The sequence below is a fragment of the Capra hircus genome, chromosome 25 (genome assembly GCF_001704415.2).
Source record: "Capra hircus breed San Clemente chromosome 25, ASM170441v1, whole genome shotgun sequence".
Classification (NCBI taxonomy): Eukaryota; Metazoa; Chordata; class Mammalia; order Artiodactyla; family Bovidae; genus Capra; species Capra hircus.
The window spans coordinates 35,127,328-35,133,327 of record NC_030832.1 but is presented as its reverse complement, the minus strand read 5'-3'; the positions used below and the strand labels follow the sequence as shown (position 1 = coordinate 35,133,327).

At 54.0% G+C, this 6,000-nt stretch overlaps 1 protein-coding gene and 1 long non-coding RNA gene across 3 annotated transcripts in view; one reads left to right on the top strand and one right to left on the bottom strand.

The window, feature by feature from the left end:
* LOC102181832 (NADPH--cytochrome P450 reductase) overlaps positions 1 to 6,000 on the bottom strand; it is a gene marked incomplete in the record, with an annotated part of 1,163,480 nt that overhangs the window by 3,523 nt on the left and 1,153,957 nt on the right.
* On the top strand, positions 1,307 to 5,083 carry LOC108633887. Of its 2 annotated transcripts, none has more exons than XR_001917249.1 (4): positions 1,307 to 1,456; positions 3,244 to 3,334; positions 3,881 to 4,021; positions 4,437 to 5,083. It is a non-coding gene; the product is annotated as an uncharacterized LOC108633887 (long non-coding RNA). The 2 variants fall into 2 exon arrangements; XR_001917250.1 differs by lacking the exon at positions 1,307 to 1,456 and adding an exon at positions 2,832 to 3,100.

The window sequence follows — 6,000 nt, the reverse complement described above, 5'->3', positions numbered from 1 at the left end:
ACCACTGGAAAAACCATAGTCTTGACTAGATGGACCTTTGTTGGCAAAGTAATGTCTCTGCTTTTGAATATGCTATCTAGGTTGGTCATAACTTTTCTTCCAAGGAGTAAGTGTCTCTGAATTTCATGGCTGCAGTCACCATCTGCAGTGATTTTGGAGCCCGCAACAATAAAGTCTGACACTTTTCTACTATTTCCCCATCTATTTCCCATGAAGTGATGGGACCGGATGCCATGATCTTCATTTGGCTTTAAGCCAACTTTTTCACTCTCCTCTTTCACTTTCATCAAGAGGCTTTTTAGTTCCTTTTCACTTTCTGCCATAAGGTGGTGTCATCTGCATATCTGAGATTACTTGAGGGCTGCCTTCAGTGGTCAGAACCTCACCGTGTGTGGCCGTCTACCACTCTCTGTACACTTCGGCTCCCTGGAGGCGGGCGGTGTGTCCCCAGCGCTTCCACCGCGGCCACCTCTAGAGGGCACTCTAGGCAGACCTTGGGTGTTGCTCTGTGCCCAGCCCTGGTGCCCATTCCCCAGGCTTCTCCCACGCAGAGAGAGACGGGATCCCAGCGCGAAGCGCTGGACCCTGGGGCTCCTATGCCCTCGGCTCCCATTCTTATGATGCCCCTCACAGGCAAGACCTTGCACACCTCTTACTTGTGAAACAGAGCTAAGGCCCGCCTTGCCTACCACGTTGTAGTTGAGACTGTGTGAGAAAATAAATATGAGAAGGTCCAGGACACACTGGGCTTAAGAAAGAAAATCCCTTCATCCAGATCTTTCTTGTAGAACCATCATTTGCTGCTAATGCCTAGGAAAGTGGGAACCTATGGGGGAGGAGTTTGGGAGGGCTCCTGGAGCCCTGATGTGCCCAGCCATTTTCTCTCTTACCCCTCCCTTCCCAGCGCCTCCCTGGTGCCCGTGTACTCCTTTGGGGGAGAATGACATCTTCAGAGTTAAGGCTTTTGCCCCAGACTCCTGGCAGCATCTGCTCCAAGTCACCATCAAGAAGCTCCTGAGCTGCTGTCCTTGTATCTTCTGGGGCCGTGGTCTCTTCTCAGCCAAGTCCTGGGGCCTGCTGCCCCTCGCCAGACCCATCACCACTGTGGGTGAGCGCCCGTGTGCAAGGAAGAAGGCCACTATCAGCTGCGCATGCAGCCGAGGCCCCTCCCCGACCTGTGTCCCCTGTCCCTGCAGTGGGCCGCCCCATCCGGTGCCCCAGTGCCCGCAGCCCACCGAGGAGCAGGTGGACCACTATCACAGGCTCTACATGAAGGCCTCTGGAGCAACTGTTTGAGGAGCCACAAGGAGAGCTGCGGCCTCCCGGCTTCTACTCGCCTCACCTTCATCTAGCCCTGGCCTCACCCCTCGCCACCTCACAGCCTGGCCCCCGCCCCCAGCCCCTAATCCCAGCGCCTGAGAAGCCCCACTACTGCCATGCTACTGTGCCAGTAAAAGTAAGCTTTCTCACCTCTGCTTGATAGAATCTCTCTCTTTGAGCAAGTTTGCCCACGTGTGTTCCACCACCACACTAATCGACAGAGACTTGCCACCTTAGACTGAGAGCTGAGCCCTGAATTCTCCCAGAGATTAAATTCTGGTCTATCAGCCTCTGTCTAATCTCTTCCCTTGGTTGGGGCCTTTCTCCCTCTGTAAATAAAGGCATCTGCTTAGCTGAGAAACATAGGACAATCAGAATGGTTTCGGGGAGGGTAGATCCAACGGGCTAGGCTCTCAAGTGCAGACAGGAGGTGTAGGTAAGTGACGACAATAGGGTAGCTGGTGAAATACTGTGAGCGAAAGCTGACAGGGGTCAAGGGTACCTTTAGCAGGCAGATTTCGATTGATCTCTTGTGATAGAAAAGAGTTTCCTATCTGCATCTCCTTCCTATTCCCTGGGGGCTGGGAGAGCATATGAAGCGGGGATTTATTTTACCATATGAAGCCCTACTGCAAGCCCAGCATTAGGTCCACATGAACCTCATTCACTGGGTGCGTGAGAAAGGACTCGTCTCAAAATTACCTTATTAACATCAAAAAATTTAAAAGAGTTTAGGAAAATAAGAGCCAACCAATTTATCACCATCAGGTCCATCACCACCATCATCCTCACGGTCACGGCACCAGTGAAGTACCAAGGATCCCTGAAACACTGGGAGGGACCTTATGTGGTCATAGCATCCTTTGACTTACGTGCCTCCTATTTGCTGACTATCTTTGTGCCTGTATCCATGACTTAAATGAGAAGCACTTTTTGGAAAGTAACTGAGTACAAATCGATTTGCTCTCCACCATGCTGGAAATTTTATTCAGTGGAAGAATTTTCTCTTGTCCAAGCAAAAACTCTTAGCAGTCTCATGAATTATCTGGGTCGTTCTCAGGTGACAACTTCTACATTCACTTAACGTTCATGTCTAGAAATGTTGAGGTGGGTTACCAATCAACACTTGGATCTGCATCTGAGGGTAGGAATTCCCTGGTAACTCAGGTGCTAAAGGCATCCCTGCTGGCTGAGATGTAAATAATCAACCTGGCATGCTGGAGACCCAGGTTCCATCCCTGGATCAGGAAGATCCTCTGTTGAAGGGCAAAGCAACCCACTCCAGTATTCTTGCCTGGAGAATCCCATGGACAGTGGAACCTGGCTGGTTAGAGCAAAGTCCATGGGATCGCAAATAGTCAGACACGACTGAGCAGCTTTCACTTCTTCAGCTGGTAAAGAATCCACTGGCAATGCAGGAGAGTCCAGTTTGATCCCTGGTTTGGGAAGGTCCTGTAGAGAATGGAGAGGCTACCCACTCCCGTATTCTGGTCGGGAGAACTCCAGGGACACAGGGGCCTGGCAGGCTATAGCCCATGGGGTCCCGAAGAGGCGGACACAACTGAGTGACTTTCACTCACAACAGGGGGGAGCTAGCTGCACCCAGGGAAGGGCAGAGGAGGAGGTGTAGCCACGGCTGAGAGTGGGCCTGCCACTGTTCCGCATTCCCTGGATCCTCCTCCTGCCGGTCCTCACGCTTATCCACACCGAGGATGAGACCGGCTTCTACCTGCTCTGTCCCCAATGCCACCACAGGCTCAGGCCCCGGCATGGTCAGGAGGTGAGAGTCCCAGGACGGGACCTGAACTCTTGGCTGCCAGCCTCGCACCCAGGCTGGACTCTGTCCAAGTGAATCCCTCAGGAGAGAAGGGGACGTAAAGGCATCTCAGCGACCACCCTTCTTGACTGCTCCTCTGCCCACAGTGGCGACCCCGATTAGGTTACAAGGAACCAGGGGGCCTACTCCCGCGCAGATGGAGCCACGCACGCAGTTGTTCCAAGAGCTCGGGGCGCGGTACGTGTCCCCGCCCACAGGCACCTCCTCACTTAGGCAACTACTGGCCCCTTAGTGATTCTGGGCAAGGCCTGAAATGAAAAGTGGGAACATACTTGTGCCACTGATGTGTTTGATCTTGGGGATGAGATACCCTCTCCAAGCCACGTCTCCTTGTGGCCTGGATACTCCCAGAGACCCACAAATGGACAAGGGCGCTTGTCCAGGATCTTTGAGATCACACAGTTGAGGCTGGGACCCAGTGGGTGGGCTCTCTGGATTCTTCTGCAACCTCTGCCCCACAGGATTTCGGATGCATCTGGGGGTGGACCTCTGTGGCACGCTCCCTGCCCTGCCTCCCTGCCCTACCCAGTGGCCGGCCTGGACTGACCCACTGGAGAAGTTCATGATCAGTGTGTAGGGAGGCCTGAAACGTCTGGGGCTCTGGACCCAAGAGTCTCCACATCCACACAGCCCCTGCAAGAGATCCCCGGAGGCCACAAGGGTTTGGCCACTAGACCAGAAAGGCTTCCAGGACTCTTAAAAAAACCAGCATTCTTTTTCTAGAGTCCTAGAGCCCTGCTGGCAGAAGCGGAGCACCAGAGAGCCTCCACCGCCCAGCCGCCCTCCCCCACTATGAAAATCCTGCCGAAACAGTGGCTAGAAGCACCGGACAGCTACAAAGACGTGCTCTGTTGACTCTTCTGGGTGAGGGGAGCAGGCTGTGGGGTCCATGATGAAAGAAGGGAAGGGGGAGTGTGGGGAGAAAAACGCTAGAGACCCCCACCCCATACCTGGATGTGAGGGGCAAAGGGAGGAGGGGCCAGAAGTCAGCTGGGAGATGCCCAAGGATCTCATCTGTCAGTATGGAGGGGAGACGTCATCGTGGTTTCACAATCCAGGTCATGTTCCTTTCTCGTCTTCCCCAGGCCCTTTCTTTTCCCTTCTTGCCTTCTTCCTCCTCTTCACCTCCAGCTGGTTTTCTCTGATCTCTACGTGGTGTGATTCTTTCTGGACCAGGACACAGCTCCCCAAGGTTACTAAACAAGGGCCCGGTAGTGAGAGGTGATAAATGGTGTCCATAGTAATTCTTCCCCCCTTATCTCTCTGCCCACGGTGGAAGGCGTTATCAGTGGTTGAAGAACTGGACTGCTTGGAAACACCTGAGCAATTATTTCCCCATTAAGGTAACAGGTCACCCTCCAAGGGATGCTCCACTCCTCCCGCTCCCTTACCTCCCACCTCCTCTCTCCTTCCCATGATGGATTCTCACCTCTGGCTGCTTACGTTCAGGTAACGGGGCAGGGGGTGGGATGGTGTTCCAGACTGGACCCTCATGCCTTTGACCCCATCTTAGACCCTAAACTCTCAGGTCTCTTGGTGGGGGCGGATACCCTTTCAGCTGGGGTCCTGCCTTCTCTGCTTTCTTTCCTTCATCCTGCCCCCTGCCGCCACAGCTGGTGAAAACAGCAGAGCTGCCCCCAGACAGGAGCTACATGCCAGCGTCCCGCCCACATGGGGTCATGGATGTTGGAAGCTTCTGTAACTCCTGGGCTGAGAGCACTGGCTCCTCCCAGCAGTTCCCAGCGTCTCGGTTCTCAGGTTCACGCTGAACGGCATGTTCCACCACCCAGTCTGTGGAGACCATGTTACGTCCTGCAGTGAGACCAGGGCGGAGTGACAGAAGGCAACCCCACCTCAATCCGGAAAGAGTGGTCCCCGCTCACCACCCAGCGCAGGCACTTGGCTTGAACATTGACCAGGCTCACCAAGGGGTCAGGAAGGGGCTTTGGAGCAAGTGTCCTGCATCCTTGCTGGGAGAGGCGCTGTAGGGTACACAGACTGGGGCACAGGGGGAAGGAGTTTGGAAAAAAAGGTGGGTATCTCACCCTTCCTGAGCTAAAGGGCAGGGTGAGGTACTAAGGGTACAAGGAGGGGGTACTCACTGTTCCTGCACCCCCTCTTGTCCACAAGGCTATGTTCTACAAGCCACAAGAGCCTGGATTTTATTCTGTTGCAGCCCCAGCTGGGCCAGGCTGTGGTCATCCAAGTCGGGGGAGCCCAGAAGGCCCTGTATGCCATCCCAAGGAGCACTACCTCACCCTCTGGAATCATAAAGGCTTGGTCCGCCTGGCACTGAGGCACAGGTGAGCGGGGGCCCAGCCAGGGATGCCTTCGATGGTCAGAGCCTCACAGTGTGTCTGGGGAGCTACACTCTATGCCTACACACCCGCCCCCTGGAGGTGGACTGTGTGTTCCCACAGCTTACACGGTGACCACCTCTAGAGGGCACTCTGGGCAGACCTTGGGTGTTTGCTCCGTGCCCAGCCCTGGTGCCCATTCCCCAGGCTTCCTCCCACGCAGAGACACAGGATCACAGTGCAAATTGCTGGACCCTGGGGTTCAGACTCCCTCAGCTCACATTTTTTTAATGATACCCTCTCACAGGCAATACCTTGCATGTTTCTTTACTTGTGAAATAGATTTAACATCCACCTTGTCACCCACCTCTCAACACATTGTAGTTGAGACTGTATGAGAAAATGTATATAAGAAAGTAGAGTATACATTAATCTTAAGAAATGTAAGTCCCTTCTTCTAGATATTTCTTTGGAGCACCATCATTTGCTTCAGATGGCCTCGGGAAGTGGGAACCTGTTGGGGAGGAATGTGGGGACCCTCCGAGA